This window comes from Coptis chinensis, chromosome 7 (genome assembly GCF_015680905.1).
Source record: "Coptis chinensis isolate HL-2020 chromosome 7, ASM1568090v1, whole genome shotgun sequence".
NCBI classification, from domain to species: domain Eukaryota; kingdom Viridiplantae; phylum Streptophyta; class Magnoliopsida; order Ranunculales; family Ranunculaceae; genus Coptis; species Coptis chinensis.
Window position 1 is genome coordinate 76,504,377 of NC_141462.1, and position 13,759 is coordinate 76,518,135.

A 13,759-nucleotide genomic window follows, 5' to 3' on the forward strand; every position below is an offset into this window, starting at 1 on the left:
AGTGTCTTGACCATCTTATTAAGTGGTTTGAACAGTTTATTTGGTGATCTATATAATCTAAAGAGGTGCCAGTCCCATTTTATGGGTGTAAATACCACCGTCCTTATTTATTATACCAGCTACCAGAGGATATTCTCATAGGAATAGAGATAAAGTGTAATCCAACGGTTCGAAAATCAAAAACAAAAAAGATGAAAGAGAATATGAGCTTGTTCATGATTTTCTGGACCGCTTTTATTTAACAAGTCTAAATCTAAATCTAAATCTATGATTGCACAGTAGTTGAAAATGCTCGTAAGAAATTTCAGGAAGCCATGTCAGCAATATTTTTAAGTGAGGACACAATATTAATTAAAAAACATGACATAATTGTGATTAATTGCAAATCGGTCCCTACTCTGAATTATATTAGACGCCGGATTTGGTCAAAATTCTCTAGATGTTCTTGAGATATGCATAATTAAGAAAAAAACAATTCCACGCCAATCAAGATTATGGTTCGTGATATAACTACAGGTCATAAAAATACAAAAATTGATTTAAAAAAAAAACCCTTTATTCTCTCAAACTAATTGATCTTCCATCTCAAAATTTAACCCCGAATTTCTAACTCTATTGATCTTTTATCTTCAACGCACATAGGAAGAAGAAATAAATAAGGCAATATCCATATTGTTTTTGGATTCATTGAAGTGATTGTTTTCTTCTCAACTAATTTCCACACCCCCTTCTTCTTCCCAAAACACAAATAAAGGCTTCCTTTCTCTCTCACAAACAACAAGAATAATAACAAAATTGCCGTAATTCACATCAATTGTCTCAAGTAATATTCAGTTAATTTCTATTTTGTTTAGGTCTTAATTGTTTTTTATCTTTAACAGACTCAATTATTGAATATTTGCAGAGTACACAGTTCATGGGTATTCAAAACTCCAAACCGGGTACTTTGCCTTCCCTACACAGTTATTCATTCAACATCACATAATCATTGCATTATCCTCTAATCAATTGATTTCTTTCTTCAGTGGTCTTTAACTTATTAAAGTATGTGATTAAGAGACCACCCTGACCCAAAAAGTACATATATGCAACTAATTAAAGAGGATACGTTGTTTTAATTACCTTGATATTTGTTGCTATTTTAATGCATTGATATTTTCTAAGAGTTTGACAACAACAAAATGGGTAATTGATTTTTTTCAGTTCATACATTTCTTTTGTATGTATATCACTTCGAAGGTTTTAATATGGCCAATAAATAGGTAGATATCCTTACCTAGATCAAGTTACGTAATTAGCACTTGTGACTGTATGCATTTGTGATAAAATACTCTAAATTTTTTACTTTCTTAATTAGCTTGCAAGATTTTGATTTTAATGGATTTTTTTTTGTTTTTTGGTTTATAGCAAACGTTCTCAGTTGCAATTTTTGCCTCTTCTAGGAATGTTTACTTGAAGCTATCATGTAATAGAAGACTCACAAGATTATACACGACTTGCGAGCTTTTATACATTTTCATAAATTTGACAGAATTCTGGTGTTAAGCATTGTACTGTATTTGTATTGAATGCCCATATATTAAAATGATGTCACTATGATACATTAAACTATTTTTTACTATTCCTATGTCATTGTAGTGCTCATTAGTTAGTGTTGTTTCAGATTGAAGTTGGATAACATTTTTCTTTTAACAAAAAATATTTGAAATGAATACTCTATATCTCTTTCATGATATCTTTTGATGATGAGTGTTTACTTAAAGCTATGTCATATCAATGAAGATTTATAGTGATAATGGTTCCACATTATAGCATCTCAATGAGACACTATTCTGATTTGAAGTTTTTTATTTTGACTAGCTATCTCTTTTATATGGAGTTTGAAGCATCAATGGTTGATCCCAATTCACAAAATGCACTTAGGCATTTAGAGATATCGATTATTAAAATTGGTCCTTTGTTTAGGTGAGTGTGATACAAATAAAAGCTGTAAAAAAAAGGCTTAGTTCTTTTTTGCAGGAATCTGCTAAATTTTTGATGAGTTATAGGAAGCTAACATGCATATAATAGTCATCTTTAAATAACCTAAAACAAGATAAGAATTCAAAACCGAAGGGCCCATGTATTAATCATATTGAAAATTATTATTTCATTCGAGGGGTTCATGGATTGTAAGAAGTTTTAGTCTCATAATGCATGATGTTTGACATTAATTGCCTCAATATATGCAATGCATTTTCTCCTGTCTATTTGCTCCCCTTTTATGCCTCATTCTAGATAGACACGAAGAGAATGCTGAAGAAAATATTGTTTGTCCAATACAGGTATTTGAAGCAGGGAAAATCCAATGTAAACTACATGGTGGCAAATTTCAATAAATGTGGAAATCCTTATTTGTGTTTATTGATACCATACTAGGACATTGCCAATCATAGCTGTTAGTGACACAAAGTCTGCGAGTGCAAAGGTAACACATTGTTAGTGTTTGGATTTTATAGGACTATAATTACTTTTCCATGTACATTATTATGCTATGCCCTAACTTAATATTCAATCTACCTCCAATTATTCATCTTAACCATTGCTTTTCTTTTTCCAATTTCACCATAAGTAGGTCCATATAAGGATTTCGAAGTCTTAGTCTAATATGTATATATATTGCTACCCTACTTAAACAATTAAAGTAATATAACTCTCAGACCATAACTCAGTAAAGCTGAAATATACTATAAAACCCCTATGAATACATGATAAAGTTTTATGGGAACCAATTTTTAGGAAAGTAAGAACTGTACAATGGAAAAAAAAAAACTAAACTCTCAAATGATCAAGGTGTAGTCACCAACGAACATAAGAACTTGAGGTGTGGTTATCATCCTAATTGTTGTGACTATGTGGCAATTTTTTTTTTTTTTTTTTTTTTTTTTTGGAACACAGTATGTATTTATTAGGATTAAGGTTGATTGCTTTGCATATGACAATGTCATCATTATCTTTGGATCTGTCTTTGTTTAGGAGTGAACTTGGCAAGTATAGATGGTGTCTAGATGATACATTTCAGGCAAGGTTTTTCAATGATACAATTAGATCAAGTCCATTTCCTTAGTAGTCGAGAAGAAAAAACATAAATAAGTCACACCTAATATTGTATCATTATTGTAGGAAACATATTCGAACAATATGATGGACTGATAATATTCAGCGATTTCATAGCCTAGCCCCTTATTGGTTTATTATGTTGTATCCTTTCTAGACATTCCATGATTTGGTGCTGATCATTCATCTATGAAATCTTTTCTAGATACAGGAATATTTAGTCAATTCCAGTGAGAACACTGATAAGTACGAAACAATTATAGTTTGCTAACCAATTTTTAGAGTAATGTGTTCACATTTTGGTTATATTGTAATTTGGATAGTGCTTGAAAAGTTTAGAAGAATACTTATATTTGTAAGTTTAAGGTTAGAATGGCAGAGTTAAAGAATATATAATAACAGGGTGTGTGTTGCTTTGATAAGCTTGAGTGTGGATATAAATGAACTAATTGGCTAAAATTCCCGAGTATGTGAAAACCCTTAAATTCTACCTCACACTTATAATTTAGCAACACGGGCGGTTCACCAGTTTACATTATTTTCAAAACACTAGGTGATTCATTTTTTTTTTTCAATGGATGTAGATCTAAAGTATTTATATCGAATTAATAGAAGCGTAGATGCATAAGGTACATGGTGTGTGTTGTTTTGATAAGCTTGAGTGTGGATATAAATGAACTAATTGGCTAAAATTCCCGAGTATGTGAAAAACCTTAAATTCTACCTCACACTTATAATTTAGCAACACGGGTGGTTCACCAGTTTACATTATTTTCAAAACACTAGGTGATTCTTTTTTTTTTTCTTTTCTTTTTTCAATGGATGAAGATCGAAAGTATTTATATTGAATTAATAGAAGCGTAGATGCATAAAGTACAACGCCACATGAATGAATGGTTGACAAATTAGTATGAAGACCAACATTTGATAGTATTGTAGTAGTAATAGTAAGCAAGTGAATGTGAGGTCTTATAAGCAAAACCTAACTAAATGGCAAGGTGAAGTTTCATAAAGATTGCAAGTTTTAACTCAACTTACAGAGGTATGCAATATTACACCTTTTCTCAAGTTCTCCATATCACCATATTGATTAATTGGAAAATTATAGTTATTAATAAATTATTTAGCTATATGTCCTGTGATTATTTTGATAATTATTTGAAACCTTTAATGTATTTCCATATGGGCCTATGTATTTTTTTTTATGGTACGGTACGACTTGATTTCATTTTATATTAACATGTTATAATTTAACTATTTTCAGATATAAAGGATACTAAACTGCTAGATAGACAGAAGAAGGCAACTTCAACAATGATTGAAATGGAAAACAACGCAAATGTGGTGAATCTTCAAGCATCAATTTTCAAGTATAAAGGATGCTAAACTGCTTGGTAGATGAAATAAGGCAATTTCAACAATGATTAAAATGGAAAACAACACAAATGCGGTGAATCTTCAAGCATCAATTTTCAAGTATAAAAGATGCTAGACTGCTTGGTAGATGAAATAAGACAATTTCAACAATGATTAAAATGGAAACACATGCATATGTGCATGTGGTCTGATGCGAATCTTAAATCATGTTATATTATGCACCTCCCAAGTTGTTTGTTGTCATAATGATGTAACTCAGTTGAGTCCATGCAGCGACTGTGCCATGATCCAACCATAGTTTGATGTTTTTGTTTTTATTGGTGAAATATTTTGGTGGCTTGTTGTTCAATTGTCTAAGGTAACCAACATAGTGTTGTATATAGACAACTGACTGTTAAATCCATGTGTTGCAGAACTTAAAGACATGTATATGTATTTGTATCAATTGGGATTCTGACTATAAGGTGCTAAGGTATTTACTTTAAATATAACAATCCCTGCAGCCTCCCTGAGCAGCCTAATGTTGTTACCAACAACTTTTCATTCCAAAATCGTAGTTATAATATATATAGAGATCAGCTTTTACTAGCCATTTTTAGAACCAAATAGTAGGATTTCCGCAATGCATTTGCCTGAACTTTTAGTTTATTTGTTTTTGGTAAAAAAACTTTGTTAGTTACTCATGTTGTTTGAATGTTCCTAGCTAGTTGGAAGTATAATTATTCATTTCAAATGTCTATATATCTTTTGTCAATAGTGTTATTGTTATCCCTTTCTAAAGTTTGTTATATATATATATATATATATATATATATATATATATATATATATATATATATATATAAGTTAATGATAAAACAAGTTTTCCAATAAAAAATAATAATAATAAACAGGGTTTTTCAATATTAAATAAACAATCCTGGCCTAAGAAAATCCACTTATCATAAAAATGATAACCTAATCCGACAATATTTTGTTTGAGGAGTTTTGATTGGTATTACTTAAAACCTAATTAATTAAACTACAAAAGCAATTAACTATAAAGACTTGGGTTTTATTACGTGGAGAGAATTCTAGGACCGTGAATCCACCTTAGATTGACCATTGTTTGTATTCTTATAATCAATTCAAAAGTTTCATAATTTATAAGAGTAGCATGAAGGAAATGTAACCCTAGCTTTCTCGATGATATGAACGTGATAAATCTTAGTTAACATGTATCTTCTAGAAATTCAACACTAATGATTAAACTCAAAAGATTACTCATCTTTTTATGACATGAGTAATATCTAACTTTGACATTAACATTTAAAACAAGCTTTATCTAATAGCGACAACTATCAAACTATAATGGATGCATGACATATAATATGAAAGATAAAATTTTACTATTAGATGTGAACTCAAAAGATTTGTTTGAACATAAGCGTATTAAAAATCATTGAAACTATTCTAAAAATACAAAACATTAGTCTAGTCTAAGGCTTTATATGCCCTAGACTTAGATTTTAGCTATACATAATAATGAAGGTAAAACAAGGTTTAGAAGAACTCATGTCGACGATGGTGATCTGCGGCTTGACTTCTTTTTCTCCAAGTTTCCTCCTTCTGCTTCTTCTTCTCCAGCAAGCTCTCGGATGCTTATGTGATTTTATGTGATGGGGGCGAGAGAGAGTGAGAGCTCTCTGCTTCCTTTGTTTATATAGGGTTTCTTTAGGGCATGCCCAAGAGTAGGAATCCCTTTTCGAAACCTCCCTTTTGTCTTTTACTTAATTTAGAACTGTCTAAATTGAGTTTTGAGTGGTGAGTGTGAACTGTGAAGGGTTATGGAAATCATTGTAATTCTGCGATATTCAGAATAGGGCGCAGGTGCGCTCTCGAATATGCCAAATAAAGGGCGCGCGCCCTCTGACCTCTTGACAACAACACTTCAAACTTTGAGTAGCTCTTTAGAATCTCTGATACATGTTATTTCCAACTTTGTTTTGTGTATTCTCTCTGTGATCAAGCCGTGAGGATCTTACAACCTCGTAAAGTCCCCAGTCTCAGTCCATTTTGTCGTATTCACGTCGATTCCTGTAAAACTGACTAATCAAAGGAACTTATGTCAATTAACTAGATAGTATAATATAAATATGGACATGAATGTGTAACATTTATGTGCTTATTAAGCTTGATCCTGCACTCATAGTGTTCCAATCGAGGAATAATACAATACAAAAGTCTTTGCTCATGGAATCGAAATACTGTTTACCCAAATCAGCAAATCCCTCACCTATACAATCAAGGAAAACACCTTGAAAGGTGCCATTGTCACACTTGATTCCCTCCTCCTGCATCGACTCAAAAAGGCCAAGAACCTCCCAGCCCTTACCATTATGAGCACATCCCAAAACCATCAAATTCCACAGGATCACATCACTCGAGGATGATTCTTCAAAAACCTTTATAGCACACTCAAGACAGCGACATTTGGAATACATGTCAACCAATACTCCTCTGATAACAACATCTATATTGAAACCATTTTTGAGCATATAGACATGAGTTTGCTTCCCTTGATCAAGAGCAAAGATATTTGCACGTACAAGCTGCTAAGAGAGTGCTGAAATCAAGCTCAGTTCCTATTGTTTCCAATATCATCTTCCCAAACAATGGATACTTTTTCACTCAAACCATGACGAGCATAACTAGAGATGAAAGCATTCCACAAAACTCTATCTCTCAAGTGACCTATTTTAGAGAACCAAACCCTTGAACTTCTCAAACTCCCGCACTTCCCATACATGTCAAGAATTGCATTAGCAACAAATGTATTCTAGTGAAGATCATGTCTATAGGCAAAACCATGAGTTTGTTTTCCCAATAAAATATGTGATAGCCCTGCACAAATGTTAAGAATCAGACTGAGAGTGAAAGAGTTGACGTTGTTTGTTTCTCTACGCATCGAAAAATTGAAGTCCAATGCTTCCTCCCATTGAAAGAGGCGTGTGTAACCCACTAACATGGCATTCCACGATATGACACCCCATTCAGGCATGTCATTAAAAAATTTCCTTGCCTCTCTAATCCATCCACAAGTTGCATACGCTGAACCAATTAATCAGTAGGATAGACATAAAGATGATTCACATGTAGCAGACCTGTGTGAGATGCATGTTTGTTAAGTAGTCTGTTTCCCTGTTCATGGCTACTCAGGCCATTATGGCTGGATGAAGATACATACTTTATAAGAATAAATTGGAATGTGCCTCAGATAAATGGAATTCAAATATAAATGTAGTTAGCTACTCTTAATTGCTCGCTAAGTGTTAGTTATCTTGTTTGTAACACTTTTACTATCCATCAGTAGGATAAACATAAAGATGATTCGCATGTAGCAGACCTGTGCGAGATGCATGTTTGTTAAGTAGCATGTTTCCCTGTTCATGGCTACTCAGGCTAGGCCATGGCTGGATGGAGATACATACATACTTTATAAGAATAAGTCAAAATGAGCCTCAGATAAATGGAATAATTCAGATATAAATGTAGTTAGCTACTTTTAGTTTTTTTTTTTTGAAAAGTTTGTTGGGGTTAAGGCAGACCCCCACCTGTTTATATCACATATAGAAACATTAGATACCTTCCCTAAGAGTATGGTAATTAGAAGGAAGTACACATAACATAAGGCATCAAGCTTAAACACTTGGGATTTCTCCCTACACGTAAAGTCCGCAGGAACAAACACTGGCAAACAAACCACAATCAACAACCCCATCAACCATAGCCTGAGGGACCATCTGCCTTCAATCCACAACCTCCAAACAAAGACAAAGGGAGTATACAAAGACTACAACAAGCATGAAGCCCTCACACAAATGAGGTTAATCATTACACATACCACAAGCAAGTATTCATAGGAATTGTCTCATTTGATCTCCTACTTTTTAGCCTTCAATTGCTTTACTATTTTAGGGTGATCTTTCCTAAGATGAAGTTGCGTTTCCTCATAGTCACAGAAAAAACACCTGCAAGCACAACACACGTATGTGAGTCCCAAAGTGTCATTCCAAAACTCTTTCGTATAATCCTCAAGATACCTCTTTTTGTTTTTGGTTAGTGATTTTACCTTCTTCATCATTGCGAGAGTAGGCTCAATTTCTCCAGAAGAACGCTTGCTCATAGATTGTTTTGCTTCTTTTTGGCTTTACAGTTGACCAATCCTCTGAAGTCGTTTCATGCCTCGACCTGTTTTTATGCAAGTGGTCATTAAATATTTCTTCCTCATAATCTGATAAGTCATTCATATCATCTACCTCCTCATTTTCAGCAACTAACCCTTCATACACATTTCTTTCTCGGCTATTGGGTAGTTGGGGAAGATAAGTAATCTTATCTTGGTGACTCTGGATAGGTGTAACCATAATGCTCTCCTCAAGATCTCTTTTGTCCCCAATGACACCACCTTTCACCTGTGCAATATCGATTTTCGTGTGTGTACATACCACTACACTTGGTGAGATAAAATGAAAGTTACTCTCAATTGCTCTCTACAAATAGGGAGCAGAGTTCACCCTTATGTTAGATTGTGCTCTACTCAATCTAATTGGTTCATCGTCCTTTGGAGTTCGAGGCTGAGGAGCCGACCCTAAACTCACTCTAAGCAAATCCTGAGAGATTGGGGTTTGAACATGACTATTGTGAATCACCATAGCAGTTGAAACTGTTTCTTCCTCACTCACACGATTTGTCTCTGTATCCACTTCCTGACATACATAGGGAACTAATGCATTATTCTGAACCATATTATTCTGAACTAATGCATTTCTTCATGACATGACAAGATTTCGACCGAGTGGTCACCACTACTTGAAGATTCAAATCTATTTCTCTGAGTACCAACCTGTTGCTAGGTGGTTTGAGCATTAGAAACATTATTTCTCTGAGTCACAGTTGGCCTGCTCTGTAAAGAATTCAGTGGAATTGCTCTCGGGGGAAGTTTTGGGCATTTTGCATTGATGTGACCAAAAACTTTACAGTGAGAACATGAATTTGGCTTCCAAGTATATTCCACTCCCACTGTTACTATTCTTCCTTCCCCTAGGTCAAACCTCATATATGTGGGATATAGAGAATCCACTGGTACTTGTACACAAGCTCTTGTATAGTCTAATCGAGATCTATTTTAAGATGCAGCATCCCAACAATGAGGCTTTCCTAGTCTGCTTACTATCATACTCATACCTTGTTTGGTCCTCTTGATTTTTGGTATATCAAAAAGTTTAACCCAAATGGGGACAGATTTCAAGTGTTCTCCCCCAATTTCAAGATCTTCAGCCCAAGGTTTGATGATGAAAATTCTACCAGCCACAAAAACAGGTCCACTCTCAAGAGCTTTCTTTCTGTCATCTTGATCAGAAAAATGGAAATAGCTAGTAAAAATCCTTGTCCGTAGAGATAACATAGTTGGCTTTTGTTTTCCAGACTCTCTCAAGGGTTTTTTTTAACAAGAGGAAACGACATGCGCTTATCCACAAAATGGCCTATTAAATACTCTCCCCATACATCGATTCCTTCTTCCAAGACAAAAGAAGGAACTTTGGATATATCATTTTCTGTCTCAACTTCTAAGTACTCAAGTTGTTCATTGACAAAGTTAGAGCTTTTGTCGTTAAACACTGAGCTCCAAGAGAAAGGGTGTGCACTCGAGGAAGCTTGCCTCACTTGAGGTATAGAAGGATCCACCATAGTGTAATGAACAAACACTATAGAGGAGTTTAAAAACTTATAGTCTAGATCAGATCGCAATAGGTTGGATTGGAAGTTACTATAAGTGGAAGGAAAAGAATAGATAAGGTAGTGAGAAGGAGGGAAACGTTACCTTAAGTGGTAATAAAAGAGGAGTCTTGGTAAGATCTAGTCGCCCTTCGAATCGCCTTTGCAATCGCACATGACGTCACATGGTTTGCAACCATCACATGGTTTACTCTTAGTTGCTCGCTAAGTGCCAGTTATCTTGTTTGTAACAATTTTAATATTATTGGAGATGAAATATAACATTTAACGATCATAATAAATAAATAAAGAGGTTTGCTTCCATGCACAGGCATTCCAATGCATTCCAATGTGCACTAATCTCAGCCCCACATCTGATTTTTGTTGGGAAATCCATGATCCAAAGATGAGACTTGTTAACCGGATAAACCGGTTTTGGAAAAAAAAACAAATATATGAAATACCAAATTTACCCAAAAACTAATCCAACCTAATAACCATCGTGGAAATTGGAAAGTCAAATAAATACTTCGCTATTTACTTCGGGCTGTTCGAATAAAAAAAGGAAAACAAAGGTTAGTAAACTCTCATACTCTTTTTTAGGGTTCATCTCCACTAAACTGAGTTCATCTCCATTGTTTCTCTTTTTCACTATCTTCTAAGAGAAATCCTCTCAGATTTCAAACTCTGGATTGGGCATCTCTCAAATACTCCTTGAGGTTTGGATATGAGTATTTAGTAATTTAGGCTTAGTTTAAGAAATTTTTCTATGGATTGATTAGTGAATTAATATCTAGTTTCAAAATATCTGTTATTTTTACATATGGTGGTGCTTGGTCTTCAATGGCAAACACAAGTTTTTACATGTATATTTTGGTTCAATGGTTTGCTTTTTCTTGCTTGTTTATGACTTTCACACATATATCATGGTTTCCTCTATATAAATGCACCGATGCCATCGAATCCACAATTAAATGTGTTAGGCGATAGTACTATCTACTAAGGCTAACAGCAGATGATCGCTACTAGACCTAATGTCTTGGCAATGCCCTAACCTGCTTCTGTTGGCAAGCAAAAGCATGTTAGATAAGAAACACTTATTTTATTGATGAACTTGGCACTGTTCATAAATTTAAGTGTAGTAGTAGTTATTTTATTGCACTAAATTTGTTTGTAAACTCTTGAGATGTCGCGATGACAAATGGCGGGATTGCAAAATTGAGTTAAAGTAGGTACCGATTATAATCTAGAATATTTATGTGATTGTGCTAAAGTGTGTACAGTAATAATGTGATCAAGTGAAAAAGAGTTGAGAGATCTGAACCCCGATGCTTCATGGCCAAAAATGCGAGGAAATAAATGAGCAAGTGGCTGAGAAAAAAAGAATTATTAGTTAGAAATGTGATTCGGCATAGGCATACACAGGAGGGGAGGGTGGACCAGTTAAACAAGTGTACCAATTAAACGGTTAAAAGTGTACCGGTTAAACCGATTTACTTTCATCCCGATATCATCTATCTTTGGCATTGTTAGTCGATCCTATAATTTTAGTGGCACACATGACACATGCAAGAGCATAAACAATCCTTGAGACCAGAGAAACTAAATTGTCATTTTTTCTAGCATAAATGTAAAAAAAAAATGATGTTGGAATAGTATTACCTCTTTTATAGTTCTGGAATGACATCTTGAAAGAACTATAGTACTATACAACGTAATAATGAGAGAAGTAGTGATAGTTTATAAATTATAAGTAGATTCCTGGCCTGGCCGGATTGCCAATTATGAAGGTATTCTACTCCTTGAAAATTGAAATTGATCATATTTTCAATTCTAGGATTCAAGACATGTAAATATTGAGCTCCATAGGGGGAGTTTAATCACATATTGAACTTGCTTATCTTCTTATGTCACATAATAAGGAGAGTTTAATTTTACTGCTAGTTTCTTTTTACTTGCTTCCGTTGCTTAAATTATCGTTACGCATTACTTACCTTCACCTTTTGTCCCTTCATGACACAAAGGTGAATCTTTTAATTATTTATTTGTGAACCTAAAATGCTATTGTCTGTTTTATTTTTCATTTTAAAATGAAATTTTAACTTCAAATTAATGTTGCTTCACGTGTATACTCTTTATTTGTTGTTTATTTTATTTTGCACTTATAGTGCAAGAAGTAATGAATGCATATTTATATTATTACCATATTATAGTGATCAAGTGATGGTGGATATCTCTAATGAAGACAGAGATTGGGCTACAAATATGTGTAACGACACATGTCCGTATGAGGAAAGTGATTCTTCAGACACCGAAATAAATATTGTGGAAGGTTCAACCAATGTGAGTTTGGAAGACGAAGATGAATCAGATGACCATAGTGTTAGTGAAATTGAAGGTTTTGAAGGACAGTCAAATGAAGCAGATGCAAGAAGTGAACAAACTAATGAGAATGATTTCGATCTATTCAGTGGTAAGTTGGGAGGGGAAGATCTAGATGAAAATGCAATCATGTTTTAATGCGTTTTAAAACCAAAGAACGAGGCATTTGAGTTCTACAATGAGTATGCCAAGGTTGTTGGGTTTAGTGTAATGCATAAAGGGTGTTTACCCGATTTCATAAAGATATCCCGGTTAAAAAAGAAATTTTGTGTGCTTTCGTGCCAAGGTGAGAGAAAGGTGAAATATTTGAATATGGAACACAAAAGGAAACAACGTGAGTTGTCTAGATGCAAGTGTCTTGCGATTTTTGAAGTGATTTTTTTATATTAAATGCAATATGTGGGTTGTTAATAAGTTTGTTGCTGAACACACTCATCCACTTGTGCCTTATCCTAGTTCGATATTTGGTCGCTCACATAGAAAGATGGGCAGTGAAGATGCGGCTTTGGCAAAGAGTCTAATTGATGTGGGCATTAGACAATGTCAAGTGATGGATTTCCTTGTTTATAGGGCTGGCCAGTTTGTAAAGTTGGTTACATAAGAAAGGATTTGTATAATTATATGACCAGGATGAGGAAAATTTATTATATGAATGGAGATGCTAGCACACTTGTTTCCTGCATGAAAAACAAGTCGAAGATTGATCCAGAATTTTACTACTCATACGAAATTTGAATGAACTTAGCCAATTGGTCGATTGTTCCGGGGCAAATTCGGCGCCTCGTCGCAGATTACAAACTCTGTTTTGGTGATGTGTTATTGTTTGATTCAACATACCGAACAAATCAATACAAAATGCCAATTGTCGTATTTCTTTGGAGTGAACAATCATAGACAAACTATTGTATTTGGTTTTGCGGTTATGACTAGTGAAGTCGAGGCGGTTTACATTTGGGCGTTAGAGCATTTTCTTACAAATATGGCGGTGGTAAGGCACCTAAGTCGGTCATAACAGATGGTGATTATGCAATTCGCAAGGCTATTAAAGCTACCTTACCTAGTGCTAGACATCGCATGTGTGCTTGGCACGTTCTGAAAAATTGTATTGACAATGTCCGTGTCTCTGGGTTTCAAAGGGACTTTTGTT

The 13,759-nt window shown here is 34.2% G+C and overlaps 1 long non-coding RNA gene across 1 annotated transcript; it reads left to right on the forward strand.

Moving 5' to 3' along the window:
* Positions 1-551: 551 nt before the first annotated feature.
* On the forward strand, positions 552-4,822 carry LOC147488978 (uncharacterized). Its single transcript, XR_015202422.1, has 4 exons — positions 552-823; positions 905-941; positions 2,325-2,467; positions 4,361-4,822. It is a non-coding gene; the product is annotated as an uncharacterized LOC147488978 (long non-coding RNA).
* The last annotated feature ends 8,937 nt before the right edge of the window (positions 4,823-13,759 follow it).